We start from the raw sequence: 22,954 nt of genomic DNA on the forward strand, positions 1-22,954 counted from the left end.
ACTCTATCGAACACCACTACTGAATTAAACTAACTCTTAAGGTATATTCCAATAGGTACTTCGATTGAAGATCGATTAAAACTGCTTTGAAATCCTTCATTACCATTGAGTAAAATTTAATGAACTCTTGTCCATAAAAAAGCTACTATGATTTTCTCATTAATTTGGATTTATTTTTGCGACCTAGGTACGGGATTTATGAACGCAGTTTTCAGGGATATGAATAAGGTTTCTTTTAAATTACTCCCATTATTCAATGTTATTTTAGTATATGAAGTCAATTTATAGGTTTACCGTGCGATCTGATGGACACATCCAAGTTCGCATACAACACAAGCAGTCTTAGCCATGTGCCGTTAATCATTATTCATTGCAGAACTTGTCATGCCACCTTATAATTGAGTAACGCAAAATTGTCGTGATTCATGTAAGATATCAGGAAAGCAATTATTTAGACGAACGATGTCATTTTGAAGAGTGAAAAGAATAGTTCCACTGTAGCGGAAATTCCCATTTACTCACGGTCATTTGAGGAACGCTGACTCCCTTATTTTACGTTAGTCACATATTCGTGGCCCGATTACTCATTTTGAAAGATAAGGAAATGAATTGATACCTCTTGAGGAATGAGCGGATGCCTCTTAGAACAAATGTATGTTCTCCATTCTAAAGATAGATTATAAGTCGCAAGATCTACTGCTCAAAGTCGACCTTAACAATTTTTGCAATATCTTATGGGTATGATTTTACAATTTTGTGATGTCACCGGTTAGTTTGCTGAGAATTTCTAAAGATTGCATTTATAATTAAAGTGTTAACCTTACGCTTGACAAAAGCATAAACGCTTTTTCATGCAAAAAAATGTATTCAAATAAATGGATAATTTTTTTTCCGCCATGATCTCCGTATTATTTAACTCTTTAGTGAGAGAAAATAGAATAAACGCATTTCAATAATTATGGTCGTAGTAGGCGGAATATGTAATTATCCATATTTTGTTTTATCAATTTCCACTCTCGCGTACTATCACTGGTTATTAATGTTTAACATTTTGATGATGTATATTATTGGTAGTAGAAAATATGTTTTCTGAAGTGTCGCTGTAACCTAGTGTCAGTAATTAATCGCATATGTGTATCCAAAATAATAACTTATTTCTTGAAAGATTCATAGCTGCTATCGTTGATTGTAAGTTTTCTCTTTCGTCGTATCCTTTCATTCCGTAAATTCTTCTGTACCATAATATTTTATTTTATCTTTCTTATTTCCTATTGTTAATTTTCTTTAGTTGTCAGGGTCACACAATGACCTTAAAAAGAAAGAAATTGTTGAATACTAAGTAGTATAATAACTCAATACTATTACACATAAAAGGGTAAAGACACGTGGATTGAGTTGGTGGGAGAAATTAGATATTGTGTATACTGATACTACCATGCAGAACTATAAAAGTGTATTATGTGAGCACATGGTTTTGGTATTTACTCTTATGTACCACTGAGCATTCTACTAATTGAGCCGTATATAATAGAATTATTTCCATTGGGAAATATAAAAAATTGATCGTTTATCCTTGGTAAATAATAATGTTTTAATTAGTTAATACTATGTAATTTACATATGCATAAATTTCTGTAATAACTTAACATTTTTTTAAAAGCTTCCTTACGGAAAACTATTGCTCTGTGTAAGGAAGGGTATGACAATCATTTTCCAAAATCTTTTGATACCGGTTAAATGAATCAAGAAGGGATATAATTATTATAGTTTTACCGTTTAAAGTAGGTTTCTGCACGGAAATAAGCGGCCAAACGATTCAGCGGATATTCTCTTTTCTCTGTTTATATAACATAACCCGCAAGCCGTCATTACAACAAGCTTCGTTTCCACTCCGAGTACTACTTTCCTACCCTCATTTCGTAAAACATTCCTATTTGCCTCCTGTCTCTTCCTCGCTTGCCTATCTCCCCTCTGTTACACCCCCACTGCTAAAATAAAACGCCGTGAATCAATCTCTCCTGCCTCTTTTTAATTTCTTACAACATTGCTTTCTCCTCCCCGTCCATACCTACTCGTTTGCTTTCCAAACAGTCCACTCCACCCTCTCCATACCCGCATTTCAAGCCACTATTGTATGCGTACCATCCTGCTCTAATGACCATGTTTCCGCACCATGCAATACCAAACTCCTTATCAAAATGTTGAATAGTATTATCTTAACATTCTTACTGATATTAGTCCCTATTATCAATCCTCACCTCTTTGTGAAACCTCCCATGCCCAACACTATTCTCCGTCTTGTGTCCCGACTACCATAGACCATTTTGGCTCAAAATACTCCGAAATAGTTAAACTGTTCCATCTGCTCAAGTTTTAGGACTCTTGGTTTCATAGTTAACTTACCCGTTCTGGAAACCCTCATAACCTTTGTATTGCTTACAATTACCTCATATCATACCATTCAAACTGAATTTTTAATGCACTTAGCAATTCTTGTAACCCCTTTGCTTGCTGACAAACTTAAGTTAAGGAATGCTCCAGCGACCTTCATTACCATCACCAGTTCTTCCACTGTGTCTCTTACCATTACCTCCACATTTACGTTGATAACAGCACAGTTGATAACGGACGACCCTGCCTTACGTATAACTCTTCCGAACACTACCCATTCGGACTATTCGCCACTCACACCTGAGTTGACTGAGACATAAAAGTTGCGGATCTCTCTAATCCTTCCTGTCTCGTCCTCTTCTGTACAATTCATTGATTAGGTTTTCTCAAATAATTTCTCAAACGCCTATTCAAAATTTACGAAACACGATAAAGACTTCCTAGTGTTATTCCACTTTCCTCTGTATTAGTAACATAGTTTCTGCAATGGCATCATGCGTGCCTTTCCCATATCAAAACCCAAATTGAACCCTTTAGTAAAGATTTATTCTCCTCTTCATTCTTTAATTGATCATTCTGAGAACCACATACACAATGTGCCTTGTCCTTACGTACTTCTCACATATTGAGCCTTTCCATTTTTTTAGAATAGACACTAACACCAATCTGACGAAATCTTCCGGCCAAAGTTATCTCTCATAAATACAGCGAGTTAGTTAGAAATAGTTATATAAAAACTCTTCCTTCGACACTTTTTGTCACTTTTAAGTAGTTTCGGAGGAATTCTGTCTCCCCAACGGCTTCATTTGATTTCAATTCCCGGACCCAATTTATCCCTCTATAACTCTTTTTCTCTTGCTATATGTACACTTGCGCCCTTAAGTTATATTCCATAGAGTTCTTATACATATTATTTCCATCTCTCTTGCATCCTTTCTGGTTCAACTAATATTTTTCTGATATATCTTTCATTGCTTGCAATGATATTGCCTTCTTATTTCAGGACAAGGTTTTTTTCTCACTGCATATAGCACACCTATTTCACTGTTTTTTCAATCTTTCCTTGTCTTCGCCCTGCATTTTCCATCACGCATATTTTCCTCTATTTGTTGTCCGACTTTTTTTTATTTATCTCTTTATACATTCTTTTCCTCAACTCTGTATTTCCATCATTCAATTTCCGCCTTTCTTTCTAATTATATTTTCCGTAACCATGGTGCCGTTATCCTTCTTTTGTTTACATTTTCTATGGTTTATTTTTGGCTTTCCTTATCACTATTTTTGTTATAATTTGTCTCTATAGTAACCAGCTAACTGTCCTCACTGATTATGTTTTCTGAATCCTACTGAAGCTATCTATATTCTAGTCGTTCCAGTTACTGTTTGCAAACTGCATTTACAACAGGATCTTCCCTGCTTCAATATTTTTAATCGGAAGCTACATTTTATTTAATAATTACTAAATAATAGTCTGAGTGTACAATCTTCCATTTCCATACTATTAGCTAGCCATTTTTTTAAACCTGTTTGACCAATACTAAAATATGTAAGATTATTCATTCAAATGATTGCTTTTAGGAAGTCCAAATGAGTACATTTTTCAAGGAAATATAGGCTAACCGTTGATTTTTTTCACTTTTTATTTCGATTCGTAGTAAAGCACTCGAATTTTGAAACTTTCAGGATCTCTGCTTCGTCAATATCTTAATATTTATTTCATTTTCGTTTTTGACAGTGGTATTATAGGAATTAGAAGCTAGAAGCCTTACGTTCGTAGCAAATATATCCAAAAGATTTAAAATCAAGCCGTCAATTTGAGCAGAAAGTTGTGGCATTTTATTTATGAACATTGCGTAAACTACCGCGGTGTAAAATAAAATTCAAGGGTTAACGGCATTTGGGAATAGTAAAAAATGTGATATAAATTGAAACCTAGGCTTAATTGAATTAACTCTTGGTGAATTGATTTTTCGTATTTGAATTATACATTGATAAAATAAGGATAATCTAAGGTTGTCAGGAATATATGTACCAAAAGTACGTTACAAATAAAAAATATGTACTTTAGACTTAACTACAAATTCAAACATTGATATACCTAATTCAAATCATTTCTACCAAAACTCCAAAAATAGGAATTTCTATACCGATAAGTTTTTCAACAACAATCATGAAAACCATATTGTTTCTTGTGTGCACAAAGACATCAAATTTGACAAGGAATTTGAGTCACTTTAGTGACACACTGATTTATTTTCCTGTGACTGTGGTACCTATAGTAGAATGCATTATTGCCAATCAAATGGAATGCACTGATGCGATAATAACTTAGGATCTTTTTAGAAATAAATTCTGATGACAGAAATGTTAGGCAATCCAGTATACAAAAAGAGAGTACAAGCTAGATGAGGTTAGCTTTGTTTAGGTAAAGTTGATTGTAGGATCGAAAGAACAATAACCAAAATTCATATCAAGTATAAACATGATTGCCGACGAAATTCTCGCGGAACTATTAGAGGATTTAGGAAAGTGTTGGAGGGAGAATTTTTATGTATTAATTTCAAGACTTTATGAAGGACGATCATGGCCAGAATATTTAGTGTAATAGGTATTCGTTCCCATCTCTTTGAAAAGAAAAACCATGTGTGCCATTATGCTTAGAAAAACCATTATGCTTAAAGCAAAAAGTTTAATTTCATTCGCAACTAAAGCGTTCCTTAGAATCATCAATTATGCGGTTTGGGGTTAGGCAAATACTTATTTATGGAATAATCATTTCGGATTGAAAAAGAACATATCAGATCCATATCAGTAATTAAGTGCTTAATAAATAAGAACAAATAACGCAATCAAGAAGTTTTTTATACCATAGATTTTAATCGGCAGTATTATTAAATGTGTGGAACAAAAAAAGAGTGGATTAGAGGGCTAGATTATTATTCCGCAACATTTAATTGTCGTAAGGCACTCAGGTGCGAGTTGTGGATCGAGAGTCGGAATGGATCATAACAGAAAGAGGGGTAAGATAAGATAAGTTTGCCCATAATCATCGGTGATTTTCACGGTAAACTTAAGGAGTATAACTTAATAGGCACGAGAAGAACTGGTGATAGGAATGAAAGACACTGGAGAATTTATAAAATCAGATATGCGGATGATCAAGCTCTAGTTTGACTTTATCCAATAGTTTGTCACTATTGCTAAGCGTATTAAAAATTAAAGGCGATAGAATGGAATTAGGACAATTTTAGCAATTCAAGTATCATGCGGTTTTGGGTAAACAAAGATTTGTGATATATTAAAATGGAAATTTATATGCTAGGCAAGGTGGAACACTTTACCTTTCTCGGAAGCGTTTGTGAAAAAAGAAGAAGAGTTTCTTTGGATGAAGTCTTTCCAAGGAGGAGGATATGAATGAGAGGAACACATTTTGGATTGATGCATGTAAAAAGATCGTTGAAACTTTGTTATGGAGTGCGGTTTCGTGTAGCGCAGAAACGGTCGTTAAAGCAAGACAACAGACGTATTTCGGAAGCCCTTGAAATGTGGCTGTAGCGATGGATGAAAAAGATGAAATTAACCGATAGTAAGGCACACAGGGCAGTCCTAGATATTGTGGGAAAGAGAGAAGATTTTTGTGAGAAATCCAAAGGAGTGAGAAAATAAGAATGCAGAGCGCGTTGATTGGCTATGGAATGTTACATTCTGTGATATAGGGGAGAGCTTTAGGCAAGTAAGGGGTAAAATAAATATTTTAGACGAAAGAGCGAAAAAATGTGAAGACGGGCTTAAAATAAAATCAAATATCAACTTACGTAATCGTAGGAAGGGCGAGAAAATGTGTAGCGGTAGCGTTTTATAGTGCTTCCATCTTAAAACTACATAAACGGTTTGAAAACAATTGTGGAATACTCTAGGGCTGCAATAACTCTATCATAGGGTTGGAATACTGATGACAATGATGATATTGAGGGCTCGAAGAAAATTATCCGGGGGTTTCTAGGGTGTGGAATACATGAATAAAGAAAAAGAAGTATATAGTAAGAGTGACCAAAGTTCTTTTGTATCGGAAGAATTCAAGAAGATTGCATTAAACGAAATGTTAAAAAAAATTTATAAATTCAAAAAATAGATTATTTTTTCTCGAATGACTTTACATTTATAAAATGTATGCGTCATGTATTGATTAATTGTGAACTGAATGCTTATTGGCTCTTGAAAATTGAGATTCTAACAGTTTCTGAGCCCATTTTCTTCGTCAAAAGAACAAGGTATCACCGTTTTTCCTTGGTAATACTTGATGATTATTCCACTTCATTTTTTCTTTTCAAGTGCTGTTTGCATTTTTTATTGCATTTTAATATCAATATGTTCACTTGATTTGTTAATCAAATGATAAATATAAAGCATGCTAAGAAACAACATTTCTAACAGAAAAATGCACTAATCCTCTCTTATCTTAAATAATATTAGCCCTATTGATCCTGATATTTTTCCTTCGCCATGTCAGTCTGTGATTTTTTTCACAATCTCCCAGTCGTACAGGTCTACGTCCTGTATCTATCTATGGAAAGATTCTGTTTTAATTCGCTCCATTCTTTTAGAATGATATATCCTCAACTCGGCATTTCAATATTTCGCCCTCGTCCGTTTAAAATGATTGGTGTAACCAATTTTATTGAATGTTTTGACAGGAAAAATGTTGACATTATGTATTTGTTTTCAATTTTATTATTTTGCTTTCCCAATCATTTTTTCCATCCACTTCTTTTTCCTTTAAACACATTAATTAAGTTTCCGTAGGCGCTCGAACATCCAGTTTCTCACTAGCCTTACCAGATGATTTCAAAGTTTCTAAAGAATCTAAACTCCAACGGTATCATTTTTCGCCACATGAAGGGTTTTGAATTCTGTTTAGACTTTCGAAACTGTGGTCTTTATTGCGCGATATTCTATAGTTATTTGTAGCTCATAGTATTTTTCTTTCAGTAATTAATATATCCCTAAGTTATTTTGAATTTGACATACAGCAAAGTTATTTTTCTCATTTGACGCTGTTTCCGAATAATGATGATCGTATTCATCTTTTTTCTCTCAAAAATATATATCTTCAGGTTCCATACTCTAGGCAAGTTAAATTTCGTGAGTTTCGCTTTCATGCTATATTAAGGCATTCGATTTATTTTAAGGAGCTTTCATACATTATTTCATTATATTTTCCAAAGTATTTTGAAATTGTTATTTTATAATTCATAGGCTACATTGTGTTTTTACATTACTTTATATGATAAATAAAGGACAAAATTTTAAAAACTTTATTGCCTTATTAACTATTTGTTTAAGGATTTATTCTAATTCCCTCTCCCATTTGAAGAATGGATATCTACTCATTGAAATGCTGCCATATATTTCTTTGAAATATTAACATTTCCCTACATTTTATAATTTTGTACTAATCAATGCAGTCAAAGGCGTCTTAAGATGTCATATACCTCTCAAATGAGCTTTTTGGCTCAAATAGTATTTTTACCGAGTCATTATATAAGGGCAAAGGGACCAAGGACTGTAACTCAAAAACGATGAATCGGATTCCTACCAAATTTGGGCTATTTTTGAACAGAATCTCCCCCAAAATGTATGCATTTGTCCATTCTTTATTGCAGCTTAATAATTCATTTGGCAAATAATTCTTATCCTTTGCCCCGAAGCTACTTTTACACAGCTTCTTAGACTTTGTCAATTTTGACCAATTTCTTTCCACGCAAGGCGTCCAAGCATATAAACTTTGGTCAAAGCAATGTCTGTACTGTATTCGGAATAAGTGAAAATATCCTAAATAGATTTTTGAAGCTTATCACGGGTCAGCTGGGCCTTATTAGACAGGCATTTTCGTGCTGAAAAACGACCAGCGGAGGATTGAACCTTGTTTTTTTACGAATGGAGGAGCCTGTGTGTTTCCACTCAATAGTCTTCTTTGGGCCTCAGAAATAAAGCATTGAATCCAGACCTCGTTCTGTCACTACTCTTTCATGAGAAGCCTCTCCTTCGATCAAACGTTGTTGTTTTATAGCTTGACTAATAGAAAGTCTCAATTCTTTATGTGCATCAGTAAGCTGCCTCGAAACCATTCCCGCACATTTTAAATGAGTATGGATGACATTGTGAACATTTCCAAAACTTAACTAAATTTTCTCAGCTATCATTTCAACGGTAATTCCTTTGTCATCGCGAATAAGTCGTTCGACCCTCGACCTCAACGAGGAATCAGAAACTTCGACTATACATCCACTTCGGGGTTCGTCAACCATACTTTTTCGGTAAATTTAAAACCTATAAAACCACTTGTAAAAAGTTACACGGTTACTAAAACTTTCCCATTATGTATGAACATTAAAGAATGTATTCATTTAGTTTTAAACCGTCTACGACTAAAATGCTATAGACAGGGTGCTTCTCTGCTAAGACTCCATCTTTTAGTGGACTTTCCATGGTTAACTGAAGATTTTGAGGTTATGTTATCATGCAATAATCAAGCAGGTAATTAAAGCTCATTTGAAGATTATCAAATAATACCCCTAAAATAGTTGTTGGAGATTCATTAAATAGTTTTAAATGAGAGAATTTTTCTCTTTACCTGTTAAATGGCCCTAGTATATGTTCTCCTGCAAGTCATAATAATATTTTAAGTCGTTTTGAATTATTCGATTTAATTTTGCCAAAGTATTTTGCTAATAGTAATACTAAGCGTAAATGAAGGCAGACTAACTTGGCAGTTTTCATAAGAATTTTTATTCTCCATGACCATGGTTTCACCGTATGTGAACATCGTCAGGTCCTGATGGTACTGCCTTGCGACGGAACCATGATCGTATTCAAGAAAAATTTTAGTGTATTCTTGGAAGTAGTCATCCTTCATTTACGTCTTTTATGAAAGACCTTGACCAAGTAAATCATGAGGCAGTATCTGAATAGTTAAAGATTTCGTGTCAGCAGAGGTCACATTTACTGCTTATTTCTTTCAATCTGCGTTGTATTCAGTCACACCGACATTATACTCGACTCAGTTTCTTTCGGTAATTTTTAACCTAAATATTTTTATTTAGACAAGGCTTCTCGTTTGGATTTTTACTGTTCTGTTTGTAAAATATTGTTTAAGTTTTCCTTGCCTTGTTCACCCATATTCCTACTAATTAATTTAGGATTTTCCGATATATTTTATTTTTTAGCTTTTAAACTAGTTTTTTTGCTGTTGCTGTTTGATAAATACTTCTCTCAAATAGTTGTGGTATTCAATCAATTCAATTAAACCTAAATGCAAGTTGTTAGGCTAAATAAAATTTAAATTTCTATTTTTTACAAAACTAATGTGAATTTATCATCGACCGATGTGATTCCTTCATCAATAGTATTCTGTGATCTGTACAATTAAATTGCAGTTTTTTCCTTAAATCACGGAACTCCTGTTCTTAATTACGCTGGTCGTTAAAAGTGTGTTTTTTTCATCAACACTCCAGATGAATCGGGAATGCCTCCAAATTGGGAAAACAAGCAGACAATATTTATTTCATAGTTACCTTTTTCAAATGGAGTAAAAATATTTAAGCTGTAGTCATCAACTCTTAATTTTGGGTAAGAAATGTAATCGCCATTTGGATGCACACTTCTATGGACCTGATACCTACCTTACTTTTCTATACAAATTACTCATTATTATATCAGATTTCTGAAAAAGTATTCCATGTATACGTTAAAACATTTATGAGGTTATTGTGTACTATTAAAGTTTTGTTGCTAGGGTATGAGAAAAAGTACAAAAAAGCGACACCCTACTATTTTTTAATCAATCTTAAATGATTATCCTGGGTAAAAAGTACCTGCGGGACTAAATACATAAATATTAGTGACTAAATACAATTTTGAATTCAATTCAAATGCCGCCAAATTTAGCTATCGCCTATCGGGGGCACATATCCTCTACCGGCAAAGGAAAATTAATATGAGCTGAAATTGGCCATTTTCAGATTTAATTGATTCCGTCAAATGATCGACGAACTGCCGCGACGTTTCCACTTATTTCTTCAGTGAAAGCACGCCCTGTGAATACATGACCCTCGTAGCACCTTATCCAGGGACAAGGCAACTCCGCACGCAAGCAGGTCAGCTACCACTCGTCCGATTTTTTTTTTGGCCCTGCCCCTTCACCACAACCCTCCATTTTCTGCCACCGTTCGCCGCAGCTCCTTTCGCGATTCGGGCTCAATGTGCGTCCATCCCCCCTCGTGCATCAATCTGCTTTTTTTTGCTTGGGGCGGGGAGGACAATAGGAAGGAGGAAGGGGGCCGTAGCTCCACTCGCGTCCACGGAGCAGCAGTAGGCCGCCGCCTCCTCCGTCGGAATCCACACCCATCCCAGCGCAATTTTCCTCTTGCCACTTGCTCGCCAATCCCCCCGCCTCACTTTCGCCACCCCGAACCGCTCCGGAACTCGTAGACTTGAAACCGGCCCCCCTGTTCTTCCCATACCTCTTTCCTCTCGAGGAAACTTACTACCTCCTACCCTCTGTCTCCACCACCCCGGGTCACTCCGTGTCCCCATCGACGTTACGAATCCTGTGCCGGAACACGCACGGGATATCATTTCCTGCTTTTCCCACGGCGCTGCCAAAAAAAATTCCTTGCTCATATCCAGCCGTCCTGGTTTCCCGGCCGACCTTCTCCATCTCTCCGTATCTGAAACTCCCTCTCTCTCCTGCCTCGTGTCACTTTCCTATTCTCTCATATACCTTTCTACTCATCTGCTTCCCCATTCTATGTCAATCTCTCTCTCTATTTATGTCTCGTTCTTCCTCCCTGTCTCTTTTACTGCCTTGAATTCGTTCGACTGCACCCTAACTTCCGCCGCCCTTCCCACCCAACGACCTGTTCGCGGCTCTAAATGAGTAAATGTGTCTTCGCCAAGGCTAACGTTATGAGCGGTGTGCTCTTGCGGTTTTGCGAGTCCGATTTGAGTCCCAAGGTTCTATTTCCCAAGAAAAAAATCGTGCCACCGTCACCGACGGAGCAAGGAGTAGCGACCGTCGAGACAGGAGTATGGTGGCCGAACTCGTTGATAGCTTGGGAAAATGTCTGCGTCCCTTGCGATGCCGACAAGTTCCGAAATAAGTGCACCTCCAACATCGTTAACCCTAGTCTGCCTTGCTACAACCTCACCTTTGTGGGAATCAACTTTGAGTTGATCGCAATGACGCCTATAAACGTACAAGAAATAGTAACGGATGTTATTTAAAATTCAGTCATCCTTTAAATCAGTGGAATTCATGGAAATAGAATAATAACCGAGCTAAGTAATTAGGTTCTGAAATATGTGGAATGGCGTATGATATTTTTGTCGGTTTAGCTAGGGCTTAGTAGTTCCTAAAAACAACTCAATCCCATTACCATTACCATTTCCTCTGATACAATCTAATTTATTTCTTGAAATCGAGTGTGTCAATATCTGGATTCATATGGTGTTACTATGTAAACTAAAGTATCACTCTGAATCACATACTAACACTCTGAATTTACTGCATGATAGTTTTTACATTGTAAAATTTTGTTTATTTGAAAGAAACCCTTATCATTGCAGTGCTAAACATTAAAAATGACTCATGTCCATTGATTTTCTTGTTAACACTATTTTACATTTAATTTAGGCATTTCAATATTTATTTAACCACCAATATTATGAAGGGTCATTAAAATATGACATCTATTCTTCCGTTCATATGCATGTTTAGTAAAGAAATATTTTATTCAATGTCGTTTTTTTTTCAAAACATTTTCACATTTAAAAGTTCCGTCGTGGAAATCCCACATACAACGTTACTTCAAGACAAGACAAGATACAATGCATTTTCTTTTAGTTATCGAATGGAATAATTATTTTTATCGGTTATATTTTACTACCTGCATATGTTTATTTAGCGGAAACAATGCATTTACAAGAGTGAATGTAATAACTGAAAGAAAAGTGAACGTTCTAAGTGAAAAGAAAATAACTCACGAAACATTCGAATTGTTTTATGTTAATACTGTAATTTCAAAAATCATAATCATTACCAGCCTTAGGATTTTCATTTAAGTTACCCGCCATTTTTCTATTTCCGCAAGAAGAGAGGATGGAAAGATAGAAAAAAAGCAAAGAGTAATATCAAAGGATATCTGAAAAATACTGTAGGAAGAAATTTAATGAATAATAAACTGAGGCGTAGAGTTAATAGAATGAATAAGGTGCGTTTCCAGTCGCAGTGTGAGTTATGATATATTTTTAAAAAGAATTTGTGCTACAAAATATCCAAAAGAAAATATTTATCAAGGGGGAGAAAGAGGAACACAAGGGTTTGCCAGGAAAATCTATGATTATACGAGTAAAATTTAAAGATAGACGAAATGGAAGGGTGGAGATACTTTAATGGTGATGACATTCGGCCGATGATTTTATGCATTGTAAAAAGGAAGGGGATATAACGTAGCTTAGGACTAAAAATACTTGATTGCGGCGTGGAAATAGTAGTTAGAAAAAAATCAAAGAAGATTATATGTGAGGATAATATACCGGACTTTTTAAGAGTTAAGGAAATCGTTAGAGGAAGGGTTATACCGATTCGAAGAACCTTTTAGAGAAAAACTTTTCGTCAGATCAGGATTAATTACTTTTTCTAAATACCTGAATGGTGAGTTCTGGGGAAAAATAGGTTTGATTTCGAAAGATTCTACTGAATTGTTACTCAAGGCTATCAACTAGATTTTGGAGAAAATAGCACATGATCATTACGATATATTCAGCTTGAGTTTACATATAAAGAGAGGAGGAACGTGTGATCGTATAGATTTAACAAGGATTCTACGTTTAATAGATATAAAAATAGAATACAATCAAAATATACGTATTGATTGGTTTCGCAGATTTTGAAGAGGTGTGTGATATAGAGATTGAATAAAATGACTATTGTATTGCACGAAATATGTTCAGATAGGAGGGATAGATGACTAATCTCCGATATTTTCTGGTGTTAAACTGATGGTGAATCCTAAGATAGAAACACAAGCCGCTAGAGAATTCACATAATCATTTGGATTTGCGGACGATCAATGGTAATTTTTCTTTATACAAGGGGTATTACACCATTACTGAGCGTATCGGAAAATAAGTTCGATCGGAATAGGTTTAAAACAAATATTAACATTACCAAGCATTTGGTGTCGGGGATAGAGAAAAGTTTTATATATTAAAATTTGAGTTTGTAAACTAGAATAGGCAGAACCAATTCCCTATTTTGAGATCACTTTGGATTAGTTTAGCCAAAACAATAGGGGAATAAGACGAGGGATTGTTTTAGACAAAGGAGTTTAGCAGGATAAGGGAATTAATAAGAGGGACGTTCAGTAATTATGTACGTAAAAGACTCGTTGAAACTTTGATATGGATCGGGGTTTTATACTGAATGGACTTATAGTTATTGAAGCAGGATAATATGGGTAGTTAAAAGGGTTTTGACATTTAGATTTGGAGATGAATAGAAAATGTGCATCAAACCTAAAGCAAAGCATACGGGGTAGTGCTAGGTACTGGGGAGAGAGAGAGGAGAATTTTAAAAGAAAATATCGCTTTCATTGATGTGGGGATGTCGAAGATCGTTATGAAATTGACAACGCAAGGCAATTAAGAACCGTTAGAAATAGGATAGGCACGGCTGTTGGAATGAAGGATGTAGTAGGAGCAATTGTAGAGTGTTTATTCTAGTCTCGGATTTCAGGTTTTGTTTTTTTGGAGAGGCAAGGGTGTGTATTTTTCTATGAATTCAGTATTGAAAAACTTTTTTAACCGGTTGAATATAAATAATAGCGATATCCCTCTTAATGATACCTTGGTGGTATTAAAAGGTATATCATTACTCGATATATAGTAAATATACTGTAGGGCGGCAGTTACGCCCTACTCCTACTACTATTCAGAGATGGCGATTTCATTCCGGCTTGGGACCTCACTCCATGCAGGTACTTATCGTTGAATTGTAAATCAACTTCTGAAAATCTAATGGCCGAAATAATATAGAGTTTTAAAATAATTTTTAAAAGCAATAAATCGAAATAAAATATTTTAATTGTTAGAATAAAAAAAGATTATCACCATTTTTTTGAACTCGTATTGTAAAGAGGAGAATGGCCATTTAGTAACAATTTATGCTGTATACGAAATAGTTGTACGACAACGGATTAACAGAGAGCTATTATAACTACTCATTTGCTGAATCAATTCATAAAAAATCAGTTTATGCTAAATTGAAATCAAACTTAAGTTAGACCCAGGTTTTATTGTGTAGTGTGCTAATATTCTTTTCTACTATACCCGTCTTCCTATTATCACTGACAAATTTGATGCTATTGATGATTTGATGATTGCCCTATCTTTTCGTTCGGGGTCATGCCTTCGCATTAGATAAGCGTAACAGTTTCAGGTTTAGCTTTGTGGAATTCCTTAATGTTGTGGGTAAAGAAAGAAACTTTTCCCTTCTACTTAAAGAGTTAATATTTCACGACCGTCATACGCGTGATGATGATGCGCAACATCTAAACCGTGGTCGTGAAATATTAACACTTTCACATTAATCCTGGTAATATTTTCGCATATTATTTGCTTAGCCCAAATATATATCCTATATTTTGATCTTGAATCTGAAATTCGACTTCATTAGCACATAATATTATCTAATCTCACATTCTAGAATAGAGTGCTTTCTGACCACGGCCTTTCTAATTAGGTGCCTAACCAGTGTATGCAACTGTCTTCATTATTGAAGAAATTGATTGACAATTGATTATTTAAAGGAAAAAGATAGCAAACGCTGTAATATATAATTAAAACAGTTTAAAGGAAAGGGAAAGGAAACCGTAGATTACGGACAAGATGATTAGGAAGACAGAGGAGAGACGGAATTGCAAAAATGTGTACAGAGAAGATCAGATATGAAAGTATAAAGTTAAATATTAACTTGAGATAGAAAGCTGAAATGGCTTAAGAAGCATGGTGGTAGCTAGCGAAAGGATAAATGGAGTTGCCACAAATGAGGTGAAAATTTATAACGTTGTCTAGAAACACTACTTGGTATAAAGGAAAAAACAGAGCCAAATACTAAAAATGACGTAGGAAAATTATTAATTTAATCAAAAATTGAGTGACTTAGAAATAAAGAATAAAGTTTTTGCTTAGTAAATATATAGGTAGGTATAAATATTTAAATATTGGAAGACATTATGAATTAGGTACCCTTGATTGTAAAATAGCTCTTAAAAAAATAAAAACAAATAAGGTTATTGGGATACATGTCATTCCAGGGGATGTAAATGCAAATGTTCGAAAAGCGCAAAAAAATAGTGCATATGCGTCATTTCGTAGACATTATGAGAGAGAATTGTTCTGAAGATGTTCTTAGGTCAGTATTAGTTTATGTTCCAAGAAAGAGAAAGGCAGACAAATGTGAGGCCTTAAAGAGCAATATGTTTGGGTTCCCACACTGCTAAAGTGTTCCAAATGATCATCAGTAGGAGGATGGAGAAGAGAGTAAACGATTGCTGCGGAAATAATTAATTTGACTTCAGAAAGGAGAGAGGTACGCGTGATGCCACTGACGAGGTCACTAATTAAGAGGAACGTGGAATGCAATCGGGATATATTCGTTTTTTTGTGCATAGTTCGATTTGGCTTAAAATACGATTGATTGAGTAGAATTACTGAGTGTGTTGCAGAAAGAAGGAGAAGACTGGAGAGATAGATGACTTATCCGCAACCTGCACATATCTCAAACTTCTCTATGCCAATTGCGAATGGGGAGAAGAGGTGGCCAGGGTTAAGAAGATTAGTAAGAAAGAGATTTCCATGAATACTCGTGACTTTCAATGAATGCGTAGGAGAAATGGTAAAAGAGGCATGAAAGTATTTGTTAATAGGAAAGTAAGTCGGTGGAAAATGCATAAAACCAGTCAATTTACGGATGATAAACTTTTGGATTTTCAATTTGCCAAAGGTTTGCAAGATTTTCTTAGCGCATCGGAAAGTCAGTGCAATAGCATACGATTAAATATAAACGAAACAAAGGTTAGGTGGTTTTCCAGGGAAACAAAAGGTTAAGCAAGAGAATCAATACCTATCATGGTGCATATCATGGAAGTTATGTACCAAGATTGTTGGGAACTAGATACGTGGAAATGATATTTGCGTTAGGCAAAGAGGCTTACTTATCAGGTAAAATTGATGAAATGAGTGAGTCCCTGAGTAAATATGTCGAGAAAAGATTTCTAAATTATAAATTGAGGCGCGTGATTTGCAAGAGCTAAAACAAAGTAGTTGTCATAAAATAAGTTTAAATTGAAGGTTTTCAATTATGGATTTGAAATATCATCTGTAGTCAAAATGGATGGAAATAAAATACAATTGAGAAGAATTAAGCGTAGCTGGGGAAGAAAAACATCATTTGAAAAATCCATGTGAGGCAGAAAAGATTGATGTAAATTGTTGAAAGTCCAGAAGACTAAAAGAGGGGAGAGCGTTGACAAGCAAAAAAAGGGAGGATAGGGATCGGTATATTGCATGATATGAAGGGTGGAACACTTTCATGGATTTTTCAGCCTCAATTTTTATTTTAAGAGGAAGCTAATTAATCTAGCGATCATTTTTTGTCCCTAAAAAACCATTTTAAATGGTACATAAGGTTTTATAAAAGTATCGAAAAATGTTTGCGAAAACTAAATTTATTTCAGATATTTCTACAATGTCCCAAATTTCTTCAAGGTAAATATCCCTTGAGTATGTCTAGACTTCTACCAGCAGCTTTACCAGGTTTCGAAGGCTCCCTGGCAGACAGATTCCTTAAGGACGCTCGTGCAAGCATCTTTGATGACATTTAGAGTGCCATGGTAGTGCCCTAGAGGGAGGATTTCACTTTTGGGAATAGTAAATAGTCTGTTGGTGCCCGTGATCAGAAGGTCCGGGCCTTCTTTAACAGGTTGCCGATGGTATTCGAAAGTAGACACTCTACTATACATTTGGTCGCTCATCAAGGCCTTCGGTATGAGTTTAGCGCAGGTCCTTCGCATTGAAAATAATTTAGGGATTGCCATCTTATCTATGTCAATACGATCTGCGGCCATGCATCCGCTTAACCGACGGTCTTAATTCAGCACTTCGCGCACATGTTACCCTTAGTCCTCGTTTCTTGACGTCGCCGGGCGTCCAGCGTGGGGCTCGTTCTCCACATTCTCTTGGCCATCTTTGAAGACTTTTTGCCATTTTAAAAATGCAGTTTGGGAAATATTTTAAATTTTTACATTTAACAAATAATGTCCAACGTTTACGCACCGGATTGCCTTAGTAAAACCCACAATTTGATGACGTACTGCTGTTAAATTGTTCGCTGCATCATTTTGCGCTTGCACCGAGTCACTCAACAGGGGTCCATCATTTAGCCTAAACTAACGCTCGCAGACGATTGACGTGTGTTATGGTCAAGCCCCAAGCCTGAGTGGTGCGAGCGTGCTGGGATGCCCGCTAACGTCTGGAAAACATTGTTCCAGATACTTATTATGCTAACCTTGCATTGCCATTTGTGTATTCATGTTAATTCTAATTTTATCTTAATGTGGGAGGGACTGTTTTCAGTTTTCAACTGTTCTTATAGATTATTTAAGGTACATGACGCTCTTCTCTCACAATCCCAATATCATAATCCATATTTACTTTCTTTGAGTGGGGGCAAAGTTTCGATTCCATCCTCTTTTGCATTGATTATTTGCACTACTAAAAAATATAAAACAGATTGTTATCTAGAGAGTGGAGCAGAGTCATCGTAAGCCTTCCACAGCACTGTGCAGGGTTTGGTTGACGATTTGTTCTGGTAACAATAAAATGTCAAAGCAGTAAAGATATTGCTTGTGTTGCCTTATATCTATCGTTCCCGTAGAAATCTAAATTTTGCAAACATGTAAGAACAAATCATCCGAAATCGTAGGTCTAGGTTATTAACATAGAGATTAAATACATGCTTTTTCAGGGAAGATATTTAGAGAGAAGGTATCAATATGATAAGAAAACAAATACGGGAATGAGTTTGATAATTATGGAATAAATACTGAAATAATGCCTCATCAGAAGACTAAAGGAGAAATATATAATTGTAAATAAAAGATGAATATGACTCTATATTTAAAGATTTATTCCATTTTATGGGAAGATATGGTTAGGAAAACGTGTTATTTGGCTACTAAAAAGCTACCTCTCCCACTCTTTCTTAGTATAATCTCATCTTATGTAACCAGCAATAATTACTCGAGGCATTACGTCAACAATTGTCCTGGTCTTTCCCCTTTTTCAGGGTTACGGACTAGTATGGAGAGCAATACGAGTTTTTGAACCGCAACATTCTCTGCCATACAAAATAATGGTCTTACATTTTACCAGGAGCCTTCGTGATAGAACTTGAGGGAACTATGACACATATATCTAACGCATTGACATGGTTTTTTTCCAACATATAAAAATTCATGTACTTCCATCAATTTATTTACTGTTCACGCTCTCTGGGCACGTAATTCATACAGTGATTTTGTAAAGCACGTTTACTTTCCTCTTGCGCATTTCAAATTTTTTTCTCTCTCCTGCTATACTAAACCTAAAATGTACCTTTAGCTAAAATACATGTATACCTAACCTTAATTTTTCCTGGATTATTTTTGCATCTAAATCTGAAGAATGCATTTACAAGGTAATAAAAAGTTTTGCGATAACATTAAAAAGCGTCAAATGTAAATATAGTAATTGATTCATGGAACAAATATAGATACAAAAGTTGCAGAATGCAATAAAATATTTTTAGCATTGATGTACTGTATATGATAATCATCGTAACAGTAAACGGCAAATCTGCTTACGGACTAATTCCATTAGAAGGGTTAAAGGAAGAAAATATATCACGTTTGAAACAATTTTTGAATATCCACTTAAATATCTACTTAAAAACAAAGTAGAAATTTTACTCCACATCAGTATAATGCACAGGTTTCCAGGCTGCCTATTCCGATTTTTCGTGATGTCCTTAATAAAAAGATTGTTGTAAAAATTGCTGGTATTTTACGCTTTAAAGGAAATTGTATTTGCTTTGTGTTCGTTGAGTATCTTCGTTTATTACTGCGTGTACATAACGAAAACACTCAAAATACCATGTGATTTTACACACGACTTATTTCATCAAAGCGGCTTATTCTTCCTAAAGCATCAAACCACCATCCTATATCCACACGGTCGTATGCCTTTTTGAAAATGATAAATACCGTTAATAATAATTCGGAACGCCTATGTTTTTCTCCAGCATGTACTATGCCAATATGAGATTTAACTCCCATTTCTTGTGCAAAAATGAGTTTATATTGCACTTATTGAGTTACTTAAAGCTTCTTTTGTATGCTACATGAAAATTCACTGACGCAAATAATGTCATGAGTCAGTTGATACGAGGGTCATCCGGAAAGTAGTACCCGTTCGTGAAATAAAGACACAAAAGTAAATATTAACAAACATAAAAAATTTTATTTGAAAGAGGATACTTTAAACTACTTCTCAACATAATCTCCAAGCAAATTAAGGCATTTGTCATAACGTGTGACAAGTTTCTGTATTCCTGCTGCATAGTCCTTCGCCGCCAGCTCATTGAGATACGCGAGGGACCCATCTTGCACAAATTTTTGCATAATGCAGATGGTGTTTAACAATTTCATGAACAATTGTTCGAGAAACATTGGGAAAATGCTCACAGATGTCATCAATTGTGACGCGCCGATCGTTCCTCACGAATTCGTCAACTGAGCTCACCAGTTGGTCTGTAATGACAGACGGTCTCCCCGAACGCTCATCGTCGTGTGTGTTCCCCCTCCCCATGTTGAAGTTGCGACACCACCGCCGAACAGACGACTCGTCCATTACATTGTCTCCATACACCTCCTTTAATTGGCGATGAATATCACATGGGCGAACGTTTCTTGCATTGAGGAATTTAATCACTGCCCTCACTTCACAACTGGCGGCGTTCTCAATTTTTTTAAACATTGTAAACAATCACAGAAACAACACAGGCAATGCTAGCGTCACGCAACTTGGCTCAGAGAAGGCAGACAAGCCACTGAAGCTATCTGACCTCGTCCAGCGGCTACTCGCGTCGTCAGCACTTCATGCGGCACGAACGGGTACTACTTTCCGGATGACCCTCGTATGTCATCTCTGCCAGCATTTATTTTCTGTTAATGGCGCAACAGATTCTACAGCCTTAGTTATCCCTAGATTAATTCTCGCAATTGATCAAATTTTCTTTGTATTCACTGTCTCTACCATATTTTTTATAATATTTTATAATTCTTGTATTAGCTTCAAGAATTGTAAAATACGCATTATACCCGGGCAGTATCACAACTCACCATTTTCCCTGTTCTGCTTTTTATATACTCATATCATAATCGTTTTCCGGCGCAAAATATTTTAATTAATTTATTGTATAGATATCATATCCTAATGTTTCAGTTTCTTCATCATTACCAGAAGTATAGGTTTTTATAGGTGCCCTTTCCGTTTTCATGCTAAATTATCAATTCAAATTCAATATTACTTCATTTTTCCTATCTCATTACCTGCACCAGTTTTGATCTAATGAAATAAGTTGGTGTCATATCGCTATTAAGACTACGAAGATAAGCGGTGCAACTAATACATTTTGTATCATCTCCAACCAAAGCCTCCGTGACATTTCCCTCTTCATATGTTAGTAATTTCAGCAAGTTACTCAAGGCTAAATCCACTATTTTAGTCGCCTCACAATTCAAATGCATAATTTTTTTTATTTTTCAGCAATTACTTTATTACTATCCATTCTTCACATTCCATTAAATGTCTTCCTCTTTCAATAACTTTACCTCATCTAATTTCCTCTATCAAGATCCTCGTTGAAATTGGCCAGCAAGAATTTGTTTAGTTCCTTTTCAGGTCCATATTTTTTCCAAATCTCTAGAAACCAGACACGTTCTATGCATAGACACCAATATTCTACCGCAATATAATTCCTAAATACTTTCATTTTTTCATCCTCAACTTCTATAAGTAATATTTGAGACTCTCTCTCCTGGAAAACTCAAAATGCAGTTTTTACTGCGCAATTTTTACATTCCGTTCCACGTCCCTTCACTTTATACGAAGTTACGATTTCGCAATTTTAGAATCTTTTGATGCAGCTAGAGCTTGCCATACATACGGCCAGAATGCTGGAGACCTTTTTCATTGGAATCCTAATCCCTATTTGAGGTACGGGATTCTCTCCACGCTATATGTTTTCCCATTCATTTCTAACGGTTGAAAAGACCTCAGCGTTGGTCACAAACCCTAAAGCTACTACTACTAGTGTTACATAAAGAAGAGAATTTTGATGAACAACCCATATATTTAAAGATATACCATATGATGGATTGAATATTGATTGATAGGATTATGACAATATTATATCTTTGTCAATTGATTAACTGTAAAAAATATGATAAAAACAGACAACAAATTCCTTCAAAATACGGTAAAATTGTAATACTATCATTTCTTGTGATCAAAAATAGAAAAACTGTATGCAAGAAATAATCTGATGATCAAAATAATATTCTATCCGTGTGTCTTGTATTCTTCATTTATCTTTCCCTTGGACTCATTCATTACGTTAAACTCCTGCTATGACAGTCTAAGATCAATAGTGACCAACACTGCCTCACTTCATTTCCTTGATAAAGTTTAATCCCTTCGTATAACGCACCCATTGTATCTCAGTATTTGGTGGTCCTTGATTTTTCTATCGATATTTTTATCTCTACTTCTTTTTAAAAACGTTGTGTGGACCACCAAATCAGTTACAAACCTGAGAAGTAAAACATTTTGCTTACTCTGATTCTTTTCCCTAAGTAAATCCTCACATTGATATTTGACTCATTTCCATTGCATTTCCGTACTGAAAATAATGAGCAAATATTTATTTAAGCTCATTCATAATTATGATTTCTGATACGTATTATATTTTGAATCGGCGATAATACTTTGATTTCATTTGTCTTTATGTTTTGAGATATTAACTTATTTATCCAATTTTTTGGAAATTTACGAGACTAATTATTGTGTTTGCCTCACAATCTGTATGATGTATGAGCCCAGGTGAGCCCAATTTCTGTATGGCATGCCTAAGAATGTGTAGCCAGAAAAAGAAAGCTCGCCACAAAAATGATAATGGTGTATGACTCCATTCGAAAGTTTTATTCAGCTATGAACATGGAATAGCTTCGCGTGGCTGACACGTACGATTGATTCCGTTAATATGCTGGATGATTGAGGTTTTCATTGAAGAATACGAAAGCCACGTGAGTTGCTGAAAGTGAAACATATTTCCTTAGTGGAAATGTTAAAACTGTTCATAAAGTGGTGCATACATTATTTTGTTGCTAAAAAACAGACTTTT

This window comes from Hetaerina americana, unplaced genomic scaffold (assembly GCF_022747635.1).
Source record: "Hetaerina americana unplaced genomic scaffold, ioHetAmer1.1.p SCAF_10, whole genome shotgun sequence".
Taxonomy (NCBI): domain Eukaryota; kingdom Metazoa; phylum Arthropoda; class Insecta; order Odonata; family Calopterygidae; genus Hetaerina; species Hetaerina americana.